This window comes from Micropterus salmoides, unplaced genomic scaffold (genome assembly GCF_014851395.1).
Source record: "Micropterus salmoides isolate LMB-PRFRI ecotype aquatic unplaced genomic scaffold, ASM1485139v1 Ms_hic_scaffold_8, whole genome shotgun sequence".
NCBI lineage: Eukaryota > Metazoa > Chordata > Actinopteri > Centrarchiformes > Centrarchidae > Micropterus > Micropterus salmoides.
This window is the reverse complement of record NW_024044570.1, coordinates 27,421,260-27,440,486: the sequence shown is the minus strand read 5'-3', so window position 1 is coordinate 27,440,486 and position 19,227 is coordinate 27,421,260. Positions and strand designations below refer to the sequence as shown.

General features: G+C 38.4%; 1 protein-coding gene across 2 annotated transcripts in view; it reads right to left on the bottom strand.

The window, feature by feature from the left end:
* tmtc2b (transmembrane O-mannosyltransferase targeting cadherins 2b) overlaps positions 1-17,178 on the bottom strand; it is a 131,116-nt gene extending 113,938 nt beyond the window's left edge. Inside the window, exon 1 of one of the 2 annotated variants that reach the window (XM_038705302.1) lies at positions 16,881-17,178. The gene's annotated coding sequence lies outside the window, so the exon portion shown is untranslated. The remainder of the gene's footprint in view (positions 1-16,880) is intronic. The other variant, XM_038705303.1, reaches the window with a different exon arrangement.
* Between the last annotated feature and the right edge of the window lie 2,049 nt (positions 17,179-19,227).

The following is a 19,227-nucleotide window of genomic DNA, read 5'->3' as shown; positions in this document are numbered from 1 at the left end:
AATCTTGTAAACTTTGCTGCTGGCTGAGACAAACCAACTGCTCTTCTCTCTACTAGCGGTAACATTACCTAAACACAAATTTAACACTACATTTATCAAAACACACGCATTTTTATTGGGGACCCACTCAATTTCCCTTGGACTCACTACAGTGAAAACATATTTACATCACTGAAGCTGTTGAGAAAGTCATCAAAACAATGGTACTTTGCTTTTTAATTTCCTCAAACATTGGTGGCATCTTTGACATCTCCAGTCTACTTAATGCAACGTTAATCTTGATTATTTGTTCATGTTGTTGATGTTGTTAGACAGGAGAGGAGAGGAGAGGAGAGGAGAGGAGAGGAGAGGAGAGGAGAGGAGAGGAGAGGAGACACCATGAGTGCAGCAGAGCAGTGAATAGTAGTAGAATATGTTTTTGGAAGCTGAATAAGCAGCGTCATCAAGTCTGTCATCAAGAAAATCAAGGGGAACTTTAGTAAGAACATTTATGTAGCTCTTACAATGATTATAAGTAAAATCAATAAGAATTGTTTATAAAAAACTCTGTCAATGTAAAACATCAGTGATCCTGTTTTCTTGTTTCAATCTGCAACATTGAAACCAAATACTGTGTGGACTTAAGATATCGTTGTTATTGTCCCTTTGGAAGGTATTCATGTAGGTGCATTAACCCTGTGCTTTCCCCTGGCATTCGTCTTATCACTTCCAGCTCTGTTGGCTGTGGTTGTTTATCTGGGCTTTCCACTCACAGTCTGCGAGTGAGTGTGGCTGAGCCTCATGCCTCAAACACAAGTCATTTTTACTCTCAGTATGCAACAATGCCAAGAGGGCCAAGCACAAAGATGTCTAGTTGGTTTCCCTTTTTTTTTACTGGAATGAAGCGGGGGAATGAACTTTTGTACTGTGAAACCAAACGCATGCTATTTTAGAAATATTTGGCAGCTCAGAAATCAGGACACTAGGCCTTGCCTTAGGCTGTGTCAATATGTGTGCAGTGCGCTGCTTTGCGTGCCTAAAATTAACAAACCTAACCGCATTTGTTTTGGACAATAACTCGGTGCTTTGAATCCATGAATGAGTCAAATAAGTCCTGCCATGTAATAAAATGACACGGAAACTTTTATGCCTTTGGACCAGGTAACTAATGTGTTTAAGATGTTGAAGAAGTCCTCTGGCAGCCAGTGGGGCTAATTTTCCACTCTATTTGTGCAACACGTTCTCCACTTTCCACTTCCTATAAAGAATCTTCTTAGGTTCCATCAGAAGTTGTCAAGTGCATCTCTTCTATGACTGAACCTTGTGCATCTGGAGGCAGTGATGGAGTTTGTTTACTGCTGCCAGACAAACAAGGTTGTCATTTTATATCTGTGTGCTTTGCATGAGTTTCAGAGAGTGGGAGCACACACACCATTACAAACAACAGGATGTGACAATATAATGCCCCGAGTGGCCCTCTCTTTCTCTCTCGGCTTTACACCAACATGTGAACATCTTGAAGCGCTTAATCTCATCAAGGCTTCTTTTTTCCTTCTCCTCATGGAGCCGCTCGCCTTTAGAAGTGGCTGGACTGAACACACTCCACCCATATGCAGCATCCCAGAAAGTGTGGACCAAGGCCTGTGAGAAACCAATTAGCCTCTGGCTAAATGCTTTGATGATAAGGACCAGCGGTTTGTCCACACGGACAAAGCTGGTAAAAACAGCACCTCCTGCAGGAGACAATGAGTAAGGAAGGAAAGGAAGACCGCATACAGGTGTGTTATTTTAGACTCAGGACTGCAGAGAGGAAGTGCTCAACAGTGACACAGTAAAATTCACACCCAAAAACTAAAGTAAGGCTGTAGAATAAAGGATTTATTTCTCACTGGAATCATAATCATTGCCAGAAGTGTTTCTTTTCCTGTTTCTAGGGTCCCAGGGAAGAGCTTAGCGACAAGCAATCAAAAGGAGTCCCAGGCAGAGCAAACCTCTTATATGTAGACACACTCGAAAGTGTGGAAGCAGCAGCGCTGAGCTCACACATCTCTCTCCCATCCCACATCTCACATTACAAAGCCACTGTTCATCCATAAATCTCCGCCATCCAGCCATCTGGAGCCCATCTTCACACTCTGACACACAAGCCCCCTCTCACAGGCATTGACCTCACTCGCACAAGTCCCATGTACAAGGTCCCAAGCATGATATCACACCAGTTTATCTCATCGTACAAACATAGGCTCATCCGTGCACACACATGGACTTTCTACATCTTAGAATACAAAGCACACACACATGCGCTCGCACAGTTGACAGCAAACCAGAGGGGAGGGGTAATGCAGTAAACAGTGAGATGACTTAGGAGTGGAAACTTCTGCAAAGCCAAGCATCGCATTACCATGCTTCAGAGATGAGTTTGACTCTGTAAGCTTGGTTCGACACTGGCTGTTGGGTTTGAGTAACTCACAGCTTTGTGTGTGTCAGGCAGGTATTCGTTTGCCTCAGTTTCAAAGTCTCCTGCTAGTGAGCTACATTTCACTCAGACAGTTCACAGTTCAGTGTTTCATATTTTCAAAAAAGCAAACAGGTGTATGTTCTGGCGATACACCAAAACAGAACACATGCAGGAATAGACTGCTGCACAAAATAAAAGCCGCTGAACTGTCACATAAATAAAACAATGATCCAAGGCCGGAGCTTTTGTGAAAGCAGAGATGCGTTCACATATGAGCGTCAGAAGGTACCCACAGTGTAACAAATGAATGTGAGGATGCTGGGGCTGACAATAGAAAGCTGCTTCATGATGTTCGTGCAATTCTTAGTGATGGACAGAATTATCCACATTGACCTTCACGATAAGATATAATTAAACATTAATGATTTCCACTGTGTAATTGATAAACTGTAGGAACTGGGTAGCTTTTCTACCAAAATCAACAGATCAATTTGCAAACAAAATCAAGTGAAGTCAAGTCTATGTATTTATTTGTAAAATTATAAATATTATTTATAAAAACAACACATTTTCACCATGCTGTTTTAATAGAGGTTAAGAGCACAATTAAAGAATTAGAGTGAATAATATAGGAATATATAGGAATCAAAGAATTCAAAAACACTGCAAGCCCATTGTAGCAGTTTATCCGTCTTTTTAATAGCTCTATGTTGAATGGTAACCAACATTTTAAATCGTGGTTTAATCTAGTGCAGAAATAGAGACTAGATAAAGAACTCAAACTACTTTGATGGATAGCCTATGACATTTTATCCCAGGCACTCTTGACGAGAGTCACAATGGAAATCAAGTGGTATAACAACCTTATGCACAGTAAAATATTATGAGTTTCCAGGAAGTGAAACAAAATTATAATTTGATCAACCAAGATAATTTCAGATACTTATAGTTAAGGGATTTGTATGCATACAGCATAAATCTAGCTACAAATGTAATAATTAGAACTATAATTGGAGTCTACAAATCAAAGCAATATGGAATAATATTTATATTATATCAACATCTATTTGAAGAAAAGGTGAAATACAACACATGTGAATTCAAAATGTGAAAAATGTGAAAATTTCAGACGAGTAGTCATAGTAGTAGTATTTACAGAACACAACATTCTACAACATCTTCACATACTGTATATGGAGAGAACACTTTTGGAAGAATGTGATTAGATTTTTAATTTCACCTAAAATCAAGAGCAAATTTCTGCATATGGCACCATGTTGGCGACAGCGTGATGTGGTAAATGTAAATCATTCACATGTATTCTGGCTTTGTCCAAAATTTTTACCTTTTCGGGGAAATGTTTACAAGAGTGTTGTCAATATTCTAGGCTACGAAATGCCAAGTTCATCTATGGTGCTGTACTTTGTTGGTACTTGTTTAAAATCAGAAGGCCATTACAAAGACATGGCTTAACAGGACCTCTGACACAATGGTGAATGGCTGAAAATAGTGAATGTATGATATGGAACTGTTAGCTCACAGGACAAGAATTCAGTGTCTGGAAAAATGGGAGAAATTGTCTCTGTTTACAAGTCATTGACAAAACAAGCACTATCTGAACATGTCACAGGTATGAGTAGATTACGGGGCAACCCAGACCTGTCATGTGTTTTTCATATTCTTTGCCTTGCCCTTTTTTGTTATACACATGTATAACAAAAAAGTTCCTGCGTAATGGAAAATCGATTAAAGATAAAGTTTTAAAAAACAAAAACATCTAGTGAGATCTGGTCATGCAGATATAGTAGTATTCATTGTAAACTGCTTTCAATCTAACAAATAAGAGCTAGTTCCTGTCAAAAGCAAGGTCTTTGGATTTTCCAGGGTAACAAGGACACTTTTTGTAGATTGGATATAAAAAAGAAAAAACACACACGGTCAAAGTTACACAATGACAGCATATTAATGTTGTGCATAAAATGCAAGCAAGTCCATGTGAATAAAAGCTTAATGTATAAAGTATTATTATCATTACAAAGCTATTATCAATGGTACCCAGGTGTTGAGACTAAACACTGGCTTATTATGCTAAATGCATTCAATGACAGTTCAAAATTATGTCTTTGTACAAAACCATCAGGATTCAGCGGTTCAAGTATGAGGGTGTATCTCACAGACAGAACAGACATTTAAATGATATGCAAAGATGAATGTCTTCTCTGCAGTAATCAAGCCTTTACAATGGGTTCTATAATTACTGTAAATGTTATAGTGACAGATGTATTACCTCTCCATTATGTCTGTATTCGGGTGGATCAACATTTCAAATGGCTGTTAGTATACACCTCGGTACCAGCTTAAAATCAGTTGAGTTCAACCAAGTTTGGTCAAGTTGAGTTCTGTTCGAAAGTATTTTATACCACTTGGGATGAGCTCATGCCACATGAGGGGACGAGGGGAGCTGCAGATTTGGGTGATAATTTGTTTTGCAATTATCATTTGATACATTGTCATTATAAAACTATCAATTGCGGCTGCTTTTGTTCAAGTTAAATTTTTAAACAAATTTTTGTGTTACATTGCCTTATTATTATTCATGCACCTCTTTGGCCATGTGTAAGGGCAGAAACCCATCAGCATGTCTGTATACAGTATATGTCCTATAGCTGTCTCTCATCAGAACAAGTCAGACAGTGGGGAGACTACTGTATTGTGGTGGAGACATTACTGCTGTAATTAGACACTACTACTGGAGCCACTACTACTGGTCCCATTACACTGGTGCTCACAGGCCACCGTTTAATAGATATGTGGAAAATAAAGATAAAAAGAAACCACAAACACTGGAATCCAGCTGCGTTTGCTGCAAAGAAGTTCCTTTCTGTCAGGCTTTGTTGCTGCTACACACAGATACATCTATAGTAGTGACCCCTCGTGGTATTGTAACATCTATCTAGAGAAAGCCTGTGCACACAAAAATCAATAACATCTCTGTTGTCATTTTTTTTATGAACCCATTCACACAATATTCAACCCTCACAAGGGTGAAGTCAACGTATTTCTGACTTTTCATTCAAAGCAACCTACTGTTCAAATCTTTGATATCCTAAGACCCAAATCCTTGAGCCATCCCCTCTCAATGGCATTGCACCTTGTCCAATACTCACCACTGCCACACAGCAATAGACTGTCTTTCTTAGAGAACATAATATCATGTATGTTATGATATGATACCTTCATAGATACATGAAGGTATCATAAGGGGCTGTTCAGCTTTTCTCCCAGCAGGTTTGGAAACACCAAGGCTCCAGGTGTGAGTGTTTACGAAGTAATTATGTGACAAAGAGAATTCCCTTTGTGTTGGAGGCACTGTCTCATCGTGTGGCCTCAACAGAAGTAAGCTTTAAACTGTAACGCATCAGTAGTGATGTTTGCTGTTCTCCTGAAATTTGGGCTATAGTCAAGAAAAGCAATTGGCTGTATAATGGATGCATAAAACTGGCAGATGGCTGAGATGAAATGGCAAAAACATGAACCATGAATATATGTGTCCAATATGAATATTTAATTACTTACTGAGTTATCAAAAGTCAAAACACAAAGTGATGAATTGTGATTTAACCTGAATATAAAATAAATATCACTTGTAACATGAAAAAAAAATACCTATGAAAGTTTCAGCTGTAGAGTTGATTTGCTGTAGCTTAGCCATCTTTACTGCATTACAGGAAATTCCACACAATGAAATCCATGAGACCATCAGCCGTAAAAATGAAGGATAGATACATACTAAGAAACATCTGACTTGATGATCAGAGGTCCTGCAAAATAAAACTACAGTCTGGTCTGAATGTACTGTACCTAAATGAGAAACTATAGGCTATAATGGTTACATTGATCCACATGAAACTGGTTTAAATGGCGATAACATGAGCATCATTGTACTGATGATAAAGACATTGTGTGTCTCTGAGCCGTGGAATGTGGGTTTTTTTTTTACCTGACAACTGACCAAAAACAAACAAATCACCTACACAGTGTTTTTAGAAGTGTTCCTGATGTCACTCACCCGTCTAATGAAACAAACACACTTCCATTTCATCAAATGTCTCAATCTACACTGACTCCAAGACATGCCCGTGAGCAGCCAGTGTGCCTATGAGCCTGCTGCCTGCTATGGGCCGAGGGGAAACAATGCTACTTCCTGTAAAATCCTCATTCAGCCTACGTGAAATCTTTTTTTCTCCAGTAAATTTCTAATAAGTCAGCCTGGAGAATACAGTTTAGTGGCCGCTGCCTGCTGATCCCATCAGGAGCTATGCTGACAGACAGACAGACAGACAGACAGACAGCTGGTTCTGATGAGGTAGGATTTGGTGTTCATTGAACGGACCTAGCGCTTCAGTAGTGTTTGTGCACTGCACACAGCTTGCTTTTAATGTGCACTCCCAGAGTCTACAGCCACACTAGCAGCTCTGTGAGGCTGTATTTAGGCACAGCAGTCCTTTGAGCTAATTGCTAACATCAGCATGCTAACACACTCACAATGTTGATGCTAACATTCTGATTTTTGGTCTATTGTTCACCATGTTAAGCTCTATGTTTAGTGTGTTAGCATGCTACAATTTGCCAATCAACACCAAACACAAAGTATGGCTGAAGTTGATTAAAGTCATTTGTTTTGCAGGAGCATAATTTAAAATTTCAACAAGCATTGAGAAATTTCACTCAGTAGGTGAATCTAATGGTCATCGAAATGGGAAAGTGTAAAACTGCAACAACTTCTCATTCATTTTCTTCACCAGCAACAAAGTCTGTAAGTAACTAAAGAATCAAAATGCACATATGCATAGAGAAAGAAGTAATTCCAGTAATGAATCTGTCCCATCTGCTGACACATTGATGTTAATTGGGTATGTTAAATAACTCCAAGATGCATAAATGAAAACCAAGTAGCTGTTCCTTTCCCTGGGCTACAATACCTCAGAACTATTGGTGCAAATAATCGTGTATTCTCTGTGGGAAACATAAATCTCATGACATAAATAATAACACAACCCAGATCCCCAGTTTCATTAGACACATTTTTGACAGCAGCAACCAAACCCTGGTGGGAAAGTATGTTTTAATAATCACTTCATGGAATCAAAGAGCAACATCTGGTAGAGTACTGCTGAAGCCCCACACCGTCCTCTGCTAAACAAGCTAAATTACACAAAATCATTTACACTATGGGACTCACATGTTTCTGATTTGATTTGCTTGGATGCACAGACAATTTGTCTCAAGCTCTCTAATCAGAATTTATCTTCCACAATGAAAAGAAAGCAGTGGTATCTGCTTAGATCATGAAAAAGGCCAGTTTATCAGTCACACCTCCTCCACTGTAGTGCTCAACACCGAAGCCCCCCTGGGCTGTGTGCTCAGCCCACTCCTGTTCTGACTATACACCCACGACTGCAACCCCTGACGTGGAGAGAACTCTGTTGCAGCCAATCATCGGCCAGATTTCAAACAACAAAGAGACTTCATACCGGTAGGAAATCAGGAAACAGTCTTGCAGAGTGGTGCACAGAAAACACCTAATCTACCGCTCAATGTCAGCAAAAAAGGAGCTGATTGTTGATTTTTGGAAGAAGGAGGCAAAGACACGCACACAGTTCTACATAGAGGGGCTGAGGTGGAGTAGGTGAACAGTTTCAGGTTCCTGGGAACCAGCATCACAGAGAAAGTGTTGTGGTTATCTCACATCTCCACCATGGTACAGAAAGCTCAGAAACCACTGTATTTCTTTAAGAAACTTAAGAAGGCAAAATTCCCATGCCAAGTTCTCTTTAACATTTACAGAAGGGCAATAGGAATCATCCTGACTGGAACATCACTGACAAACATGACTGTCTCAATACTACGAGCACCATATTCTCTCAGTACTCTCCTTCGCTTGTTTGACAACTGGTTTATAGTGGTTTCCCAAAGTTTCATACTGTAGACACATCTCAACCAGGATACACTGGGTGTGGAGAAGAATCTGTAGGCGATGGACAAAAATTTGGAATTAGAAGTGTTCTGGTTTCTGTTTGTAGTCCGTTTGTGGGCCGAGTAGGACTGATCAGTCATGTTTGAATGGGCTTTGAACAGGCTTTGGTTGCATGCAGGTAAACAGTTTGTGTGAAGAGCAAAAAAGGTGGATGATTTAGTTTTATATCAATCTCAGAACGCTAGAGATTGGCTTCCTTCTTAAGCTTTTTAAAAATGTATCGTCATTGAAATTAGCCGGTCAGATGTAAACAATGACCAACGCACGAAATTGGGAGTCTTGACCTGGATATCTGTGATCAGCCCCTAGAGGATAAATCACAGTCAAACAATAGTAGAGGTGTTCAGACATTATTGTGTCTGTGTCTGGGTGTTTTGTAGCAAACAAACGTTAGCTTGTAAAATATAAGTAATTTAGATGTGAAGGCAGAAGTGTGGATGCAACCCTTACAAAAAGGTCTTGTGGTACTAGAAAATGTTCCTCTGGTACGATGTTTCATAAATTGTAAATGCTGTGGTAATGTATTACAGACCCTATGGTGATGTACCAAAGATATGCCACAATCTGCCTGCTGTTAATAACAAATGATGTAGCCTAATGATCTACACACTGAAATTAAAAGAAAAGTAAGGCTGATCCACAGGATGGCAATTCAGGCCAATCCATTTTTTCCAGAAATAGCCAGCCATTCAGTTTATCTAGATTTTGTAATTACCTCTCTTTTCACAAGTTTTCGTTGTTAGTAATTCCTGTGCTCGATTAATTTGATTAAGATTAAAGTTCATATGTTCATATGTTATTAAAGGGAAATGAGTGGAATCCTCTTAGCTACTGGGATAGCGAGCTCCATCAAACAATAGAGCCTTTTCCACCAAATATAAATGTATATCCCTTTGCTATTAATCGTCAATTCCTTGACATAAGTATATCTGACTAAAATACGTAACAATAGATATTTTACAGCTCAAAATTTTCGAATGAGGAGTCTGATCGGAAAGGGAGAATCTGTCATCCAAATGTGAACAGAGCACAATCCTGCCACTGAAAATGAAAACAAAGGCTTGGAACCTGCTTTCACTTTTAAAATGATTGATACGTCTTTTAATGTTGTAAGTTTCACATACCGGAGTTATCCAAATATCTCACACCTGCCTCTTGGAACAGACACCTTTATACATCAGTAATGCTTGTAAGCACAGGAGTAAAACAGAAGGGTTTTTTTCTCAAAGAAGGTTCAGAAAAGCAGGCCTTCTTTTGAAAAGTCTTGAATGAGCCCATAGAATATGGTCAACATATCTGGTCTGGCACTAATAAAAATGATATTTAATAATGATATGATAAAATGATATTTAATAATGACTTAAACTGGGAACATTTTAAAAGACAATTTTCAATGACATTTAACAACAACAACATTCCTCATGTTACAAAATGTTATGCCAATAATGTTAGACTACTGAATTCTAAATTCCATGAATACTACTTACTCTAAAAAGCTAATATTTCTCCAGGTAACCAGGGTTCAGCTGTACATGTTCCTGAACCAGCTTCGCAACGTGGACTGGAGCAAGAGTTTCAGAGTGGTAAGTTATTAATTAGTAACAAATTTATCTTTCATACGTAACATTTTAACTGTGCACTGTCTCTACATCAGAGTCACAACTTTATGTCCATTGACTTTAATATAGGCTATCCTTTGCTGTTCCCCTAAAAAGCTATGTACGAATTAGTGATGGTATAGCAAGCTTCCATAAAGTTTTTACTAATTTAGACATTTCTTAGGTTTTAATGGCGCAAACTTGATTAAGTAATTTATTTGCTTGAAGAGAGTTAATAGTTGGACCCTTGGAAGGACTTTACAAACAAACTTAGTAATAGATTTCCAAATAGCTGGTGCACCTGCCAAGCAAGCCCCATCTTTGAAATAATTTCTTAAGATCTTCAAAACAACTACAATAATTAAAAAAAAAAGACAGGTTGATTGCATTTTTAACAGATCATAATACATTCATAGTAGCGTGATACTATCTGCAATAAATACACAGCATCCCTTTATCCACAGGATTGTTTTTCTCATGTCGAAACCCAGTATAAGAGCTGCTTTGTGCAGCGAATCACGTAATATTTGGTATAATAATATAAATCTGGTAGTAGGTGGGGCGCCCTGACAAACAGATCAGAGCTCAGATGATTGCACATGCAGAAAGAAAGCAATGACTCATAATCAGTAGCCCCCTCACTCATTAGCTGCATGTGCAATACACACATTGAACTGTGTATATATTTAATCTAGCTCAAATGGTGTAATTTCCTGTGTTTAGGAGAATTTAATTTCACACTAAGCCTTTGCAAAGTAATAGCCTTGAGGGTTTATATTGTTTCTATGTATGTTTCTTCTCTTTTACGTTTACCTATACAGCTCCTCTGTGGGAGTGGATGTGTAAACAAACAATGGTTAACTTTTAGTATAAAGCCTAGCTGAAGGCACACAAAGCTTCCAAACACACAAAAAATAAAATAAGCAAAAAAGAACCTGACACCATTTGTGTCTGTTTGTCTGAGAGTTCAGCAGATGAGCTACTTGTGAGCCAAGTTTTATTTTACTACAGACCCAGATGTAACACATCTCCGACACTCTCATCATTTATCTTGGTGTTTACACGTAACAGTCGTCTTATCATAAACATTGGCCATAAAACATAAAGAAACTGTTCACATGTGATACATTATTACACTGGACTTTGGCTTTGAGTTTTGAACAGATGGGTGATAAGGGAAACTTGAGAGAACCCATATTTCCATCTTTGCTTTGATACTGATGCATTCCACCCCCACCATTGTAGTGGGACATTTAAAAAAGAAAAATTAAAAAGATGCAACACACTTACATCGTAAAATGTTGCAGTCTGCTATAAAGTCTGCTTTTTGCAAAAACAAGAATTACTCATTGTAATTCATGTTTTAAAAAACAAGATGGACATTTCTTGACGGAAATGTGTTTTTTTCTTTGATACGACCTCAAACAAAGCACTCATTGCAAAGCAACTAAAATATTAAATCCATGTGAGGGCACCTTGCAACCACAGCATTTTGTCAAAGTTAAATACACCTGAAGGATCTTGGTTTATCAGACACAGTGTCTGATTACACTTGTCAAAATGCCTAAAGTGATGGCCGCATAGTCACAGAAAAAATCAAATCTTTTTTACGTCTACTTTCTGAGTGAACAAAAAAACCCAATAACATTTCTCCTAGAACCATGTTCAATTGAACAGAATATGAACAAGCTCTTTCTAATCTCCATGTCTGAAGTAAGGATCATTAAATACTAACGGTTTACAGTCTGTCATAACAAAGTACATTCAGACCTATAATGATCTACTCAGATGGTAATGACAGCCTCGAGTAAGACAACAATTGCTTGTCACATGTATGGTGCGCCCACACGAGCCAAAACATTCCCTTCTCCGGGGACTTCATCAAAAGCCATTTTAGTGTTACCATCTGAAACGCATTGGCTTCAAACTGACAGGGGTTTTGTATTCAGTGTCTGACATCTTAAAAGCCCCCAAACGTTTGTTTTTAATGATCAACTCATGCATGATAGCTGCAACAAAATATCCCACTTTGCTAAGAAATGATTTACAAAATAAGAATGAATGGATTTATTAGGGCAGTGGAGAGTCTTTTTGAACATTTTTCTATATTTAAAGATCCCACTAACCAATGTAAAGCCTTTAATTATGTGTCTGTAAGGATGGTTGGCATGGAAAAAATCTATATCAATTCTGTAACCTTGAGCCAGTGTCACTGTAAGAATCTCTGCTAAGAGAGCACAAGGGTTGTTCAATTGTGAGTGATGTCTGGCTTTCAAATATACTTTCAATCTTCACTGGTTGGCAACATAAAACTCAGCATGCAAACCAAAACCAACTAAAAAACTGGCAGTGCTTATGCAATAAACAGACTTCAATAGCACATTTCAAATTGAATACTGGCTGTCCTAACAATGCAGCATCCTCATGGTAATAATTAGCTCACATGTTTCACTGTATGTTATTGTTCTTTAAGAACAGTGACCCAACGTTCACAACTCCTCACATCTTAGAAAAAAGCTATCCAGAGGACATCTTAGGCCTACAAAGCAACAGGGAGCCTGGATCAAATCACCAAACACTAATTTGTGTGCTGCAGAACAAAAGAGGAACTGCCCATTAAATAATTACGCAAGCATTAAAGAATGTCTTTTTCACTGTTGTTTGTATATTAGTGTAACAAATCTTATTCTACAGCCTCATCTAATTGACCCCTTTCAAGAAATAGGGATTGCAAGTAGAAAATAGCCAAGCCTTTTCATCCAGGTACAGTCCAAGAGAATTTATCGACCATGTGGTGTGCAGATTCAAACAATGCTTCATCTTACGCTGGAAAAAGAGGAGGTTTGATTCATGGTCTCTTGCTCAACTTGATGGTTCTTATCTTTTTTTCTGACAGCAGTCTTAGCTTTTCAAAACCAAAACAATAAAAACTGGAAACATATGGCGAGATGGAACACAACCAAAACAACCTGCTGTGCTCTCCATTTCTCAGACACGGAAGAGTGTTTGTATTCAAATGCCTTCTTAATGTATTCATTGAATCGGTGTGTTCAGCATGTGATTGAGATTAGGACAATGAGATAATCGATAGCTAAAGACAGATTATGTCCAACAACCCAGGAATGACACTGAAGTAGCGATCTTAAAGTGATTGATGGAGGAATTTGTTAAAAAGGTTAAAAGATAGATCTCATTAGTGATTTATTTTGACCCAATTGGGGAATTAAGTTGTGCCAATTTAGAGAAAACAACTTGCAAGTGACCATGGCCCTGGTATCATCTGTTTACAGTACTTAGTTACTTTCGTAATGCCCCCACCTTTTTTACAACCACTACAACATGTTTCAATATTAGCTTTCAAAAGTCAGTGAGAAAGCTTATACTGTATTAAATAAATTTTCCAGACCATTTAGCCTTATACTATAGTTGCCATTGACATATTGAATAAAAAAGAAGAAATGGTAGTTAATTCTTTCAATCAATTCCACAAATAAGGAACATCTTTTTGCCGTGTTTTGGGGGCTTAGTATCATGACAAAAAATTAATGAAGAAACACAGACCTGGAATCATCTCAAGGAGTTTCTTTTCATCTCTTCAAAAATATTATTTCCATAATAAACTATCAGCATTTCTTGGATGTTTTTTTAAATATCAGTTCTATATTGTATATAATATTCTATATTAAAAAAAGCTTTCAGGAAACAGGAATGAGAAAATATCTGTTTAAAGAAGGAGATAGAAGTGTGTTAGCCAATAATTAGTCCATTATGCAAGGCAAGGCAAGACAAGGCAAGTTTATTTGTATAGCACATTTCAACAACAAGGTCATTCAAAATGCAAAAGAATGAAATAGTCCAGAGTGGACTAAAGGCAACATAGATCAAAAAAATTTCCATTAAACTAGAGACATCTGCAAATCTGGGTTTGCTGGTGGGGAATCATGGTGGATTCTCAGATTTTAGATATATTTCTCTTTGGTACAGCCAGATTCCAGTGAAATATAAGATTTCTGTTGATTAAAGCCAAAACAGACTCAGATTATCATTCCTTGTAGTTTATTTCCTCATACGTTTGCCAGAAGTAGAACTCGTTTAAAGCTAGTTCCAAAGTGCTCCCTGAACTAGCAACACTCAAAAATGATTAATATGCTGAGAGGGGCCAGCACAACTCTGCCATTAACAAAACTTAAGAAGCAGAAACTGAAGTCAAGAACATGTCATCCATCATGGTTTAAAATGACTTAATTTTAGGTGATTATTTGGAAGGGTGTCATGTGTATGTGCTCTGCATAGCTGGACGTATTTCTCCCCCACAGACATTTATTACATATTTCACTTGTTTTAATGTCAGTGTACATAATGTTTAGAATATGTAATTTGATATTATGGACCAGTGTGAGTAAAGGAATGTAGCAGATTTTAGAGGCTGAAACCTTAGCATGTAAAATAATGAACATTAAATTAGCAACAGGTGATTTCTGTTATACAGTTATACATCAACCTGAATCATTTAATGCAGTCTTGCAGAAAAATACGGTCCTACTGCCTACTGAAGCTACATCATCATGCCACATGGAATGGACTAATTAGTAGTAGCTGGACATCCATCATTTTGAGTCCAGAATGTTTCTTAATTATTTTACAAATTGAATCACGGTGTTGTCAGAAAAGCCATTAAATTAGAAATCCATTCTCTGTGCATAGTTTGGTACTATAACTTTTTAGAAAATATAATATCTATAATATACACATTTAATTGTGATGCAAAACACCTAAAAACATTCTATTGTCTGCAGGCCTCATTGCATTTAATTTAAAGGAAAAACAACCTCTACAATTTTTAAACTGAGAATGTCTAAAAGGCTCATTAATTGGAAAGTGGCTGCATTTCTCTTGATAATACGTCATGGTCATGGGTGCTTTGTTATTGTTTTGAGAATGACCTCTTTGTCTAGTATTTCCTTCTAGAACAAATTTGTTCACCATTACTCACACAATACCGTTTTAAACTTTACATTCCCATGAGCAAACTGTAAGATGTGAGCAGAAACTCCTGTAAAACGTGCAGCTCTTTTAATCCATGCGTACGTCCACATGGTAATCTATTCAAATAATCCACAACAAGTACAACAGTACTTCACACGCAGTCTATTCACAGGAACATCTGCAGCAGCTTCAGGATGTGGGCTAGAAAAAGGCACTATAGTTCGATTTATTTCAAGGCAGACTGGAATTGCAGCTAAGTGGCTTGGGTTTGAGATAGAGAGTTGTGACAGCTCCCATTTCACTTCACACTTTGACAGGCATAAAACACATCAAACAGTCAGCTTTAGTTGGGCTCAAATTTACTGTAGCCTATAATGTTGACCAGGAACCATACTGTTGACAATAAATTCCTTTTTGCTTTGAATATAATACTCTGAGACAGTCCAGATCCCCTGAGGCTGAGAGGTCAAACCATATAAGTGTTATGTTTTGAAAATTGCTTTAACTGAAGTAAACAAGCCACTCATGGAGCACCAACTCCCTCAGTACTTCATGGCATGAATGTAGACATTTTTATTCGCAGAATATTTTGTCCTGCCAACCACCGACCTCCAAAGCCAACAGCAACTTTTCAACGCCTCCCCAAAGGATCCCTGTCAACCTAGCCAGCTAGCTAGCCAGCTGTAAAAGATAAAGATGTAAAAGACATTTACACTCTTCTAAAGATGTTGATGGAGCTGACCAGTGTTTGGCAGTAATGCAATACTTAGTAACGTGTTACAGTAAAGTAATTACTTTTTTCAGTAACGAGCTGTGGTTGCAATTTGAAATTTAGTAGGCTATTCGCATTACAGTAAGCTACAATTTGGAGGTCAGATTGTTTGCTGTCAACCAGTAGTTTGACTGATGATGACTGATATCACTTTGCCCTCTCTGCGTTCAGTGGAAAGACTGCTGTGATACACATGAGCTTGCAATGGGGGCTGGAGTTGCGGGGAAGCTGCCTCCCTTTACAAAAAGATGAGAAATGAACTTCAAGGAACTACAAAATTGTCATAATCAAAGGCAGATATTTCATGTAATTTGGTGGGGATGATAAAATCATCTCCCAGTTGGAGATTTTTAGAAATAAAGTCGCCCGAAGTTCTGAAAAAGGTAGACAGCATACCAAACCACTGTGAGGCATATGGGAGGACGTAATCTTTCAAAACTTAAAAAACGCATTGGACTCGTAGTTAGAGAACAAGAGTGTTTGTTTTCCAAATACATTAACTAGAGGGACCGACAGTGGTTATATTTAATTGTTTTGATCAAAATTATCGCTAGGGGCCATTCAGTAGTTGCAGGATATTGGTAAGGACATGTCCCTACAGTCCTTACTAAATTCTATGCCCTTGGTCATAATTACATGCTGTGTCTTCTTAGCTAGTTTGCTAACGTTAGCCACTGATAAGCCTACATTTCTGAGTCCCCCTGAGTTTTGTTGTAAGGTGTGTGAACCCACAGATTCATTGTGAGAACAGGACTTCTGGAGAGCTCCATCCTATCAACCGCGATCTTATCTTTAAGCTAGCTATTACCAAACTGTGTCTTGAACAATGTCTTTGTAATGTGTGGTTGTTTGAAAAGCACCTTTGACAGAGCTGTGCTGACTAACAAAGAATAGAAATTAGTAATTTAAAACATTTATATTATGGATTATACCATATTATTACTTTCCATGATTGTAATAATCAATGACTTTAATGGATAGAACTATGCTGTCACAGCTCCTGCCAGTTCATAACATTCATTATGTTGTCTTGCTCTGCCTGATACTAACCTGTCCTGTCATTCCAGATCCGCAACTCCCCCTTGCACTGCAGTAGCCTGGTTTCCCACAATTCTCGTCACCTGTCCGCTTCTCATCTGCCTAATCAATCCAGCTGTATAGCGGTCAATCTCCACTAGCACTCTGGCAGATCCTCCAGTTTGCTTTTGCCCTAGCTATCCAGCCATTTTATTAACTGCCTGCCTAGCCTGTCTGTTTGTACATCTGCCTGATCTTTGGACCTTGTATTCCCTGCCTGCTCTTTGCAGGATAAGTTTACCTGTTCTGCCTGATTTACTGGGTTTTGACCATGGACTTCAGTAAACTGAACTTTGATTTTACTTGCCTGTCTTTAGTTGCACGTTTGAGCCATTACAGACACGATGCGAAGGTTTGTCAGGTGGTTCTTAGCCCCTGCGTCATCCATTGCAATCATACATAGCTACAACTTGTTGGGTCTGATCTCTTACTTAACTTAACCAGTAAAGGCTCGTAACACATCCATTCTCTGATCTCAATCCAAGTAAAACCAGTGACCCACTTATGTGATGAATAAAAGTGTGCCTCCGTCTGCCAACCCTAGGATTGGTTACATTGGTAACATTTTGTGGAGTTTGCAGGAGACTGGCTTACTAAATATTCAACTGGACAAGAACAAGATCTCTTTCAGGGCTTCCAATAGCAACCAAAAAAGCAGAAACATTCACCAATATTAATAGCATTGCTTTCTCATCCATAAAATACTGTACATACCACTACTGCTAAGCCCATTTAGAAGAGATCTTTGAGTTATGGCTCACTGGTTATAGACATCATCCTAAGCCAAAAGATAATATATCCAATTGTTTTATATTATCTTTTAGCTTCTCAATAGGACCAAAGGACACTCTCCTAAATCATGACTCGCACGAGTAACTAAATGTTTCTTGTGTAAAAGAGCTTTCTGAAAATAGCCTGACTTCATAGAATGCCTTGCTCCTTGTATGATATATGATTTGAGAGATCTATCAGATCTTGTGCAGGAATGGGACATAATGCATAACGTCAATGAGATCCTGCTCTAGTTAGAATCATATCCATCAATCCAAATTTGGGAGAAACCATTTGATCAGATTTAAATCAACAGTTACAAAATTGTAGTGTGATTCTTGTGTTAATTCTTCTCTGACAGACCAGTGAAAGTCATCTTGAACCCAGAAATCCAAGTATTCAGCCCTCCCACAGTATGGTTAAAATAACAGCCTGCTGTACATCAGCCACTGGGTTCGGCCTTGGGTGAGGTTGTGAAACCTTTGTTCTGTGGCCTGCCCCTCAGTCTGACTGATGCCACGGCCTTCAGAGGGCCTGGCCAAACACGTGGCTGGTACTTCTGTGGTATTTGCCTTCTGGTCGGAACAGACGTCTACAAGACGTGCCACCCAGTGAGAAGGCAGTGCCCATTAATCACAGTGATTATCAGTGGGAGGTCCACTGTCTCCCTCTCTGTCTATTTCTAAGTCTCATTGCATGTCTTATCTGACAGTGTCTAAAGATACAGTTCTTATGACTCCATATGAAAATGTACAAGATGGCATTGAGTCTAGCAGTCTTCAGATCAGGTGTAACCACAATCCGTAACCTATGCACTCAGTAACTCACCCTAAAACCAATCCTCCACCTTAAGAAGTCAGACCCCCCTGCGGACAGCTGAAAGTCTTTGGGGCTGCTGAGCTGTGTGCTCTGCTTGCCAGTTTACAGACTCCGCTATGTAAGAAAAGATTGCGTTTTTGCAGGAGTGCTGATGGAGGGCCAATATAGAAAAATTATCAGTAGGAGCCTGGCTGTGGAAAAGAAGCTGTAGCTCTAAACTGAAGCCCCCTGATCCCTTGAGGAGGATACAGTTCTCACCACACTCTTATTCTGAAGAGCTTCAGGGTGATATTAAACTTACTCAGGGAGCTTTGAAACCATTTACATTATTGGCGTTTCTCACAGTAGAAAGTAAATGTGAGGTTTTTTCCGTAGCTATTACAAGAAATCTATAACTAGATTAAATGAAATTCACTTCCAGAAACTTATATGAAATGACATTATATTTGTAAGTCAGCAATCCAATTGCAACTACTATGTTTCTTTAGTATTCTGTACAAGGTGGGTAGTATGTATTATGTGAAAATGGGCAACAGTATATTGAGGGATCTACACCTCTTGGAACATGGAATAGTTGAACAAACTAGCAGTCTCATTTTAGTGTTTGGAAACCAGAGTTGGCTTTGGCCACAATATCTCTTGTTCCAGAAAAAAAGTAAGATTGATAAAGGTATCATTTATACACATTTTTTAAAAGCACTATTGGAGACTGGAAAAACACTTTTTTTTT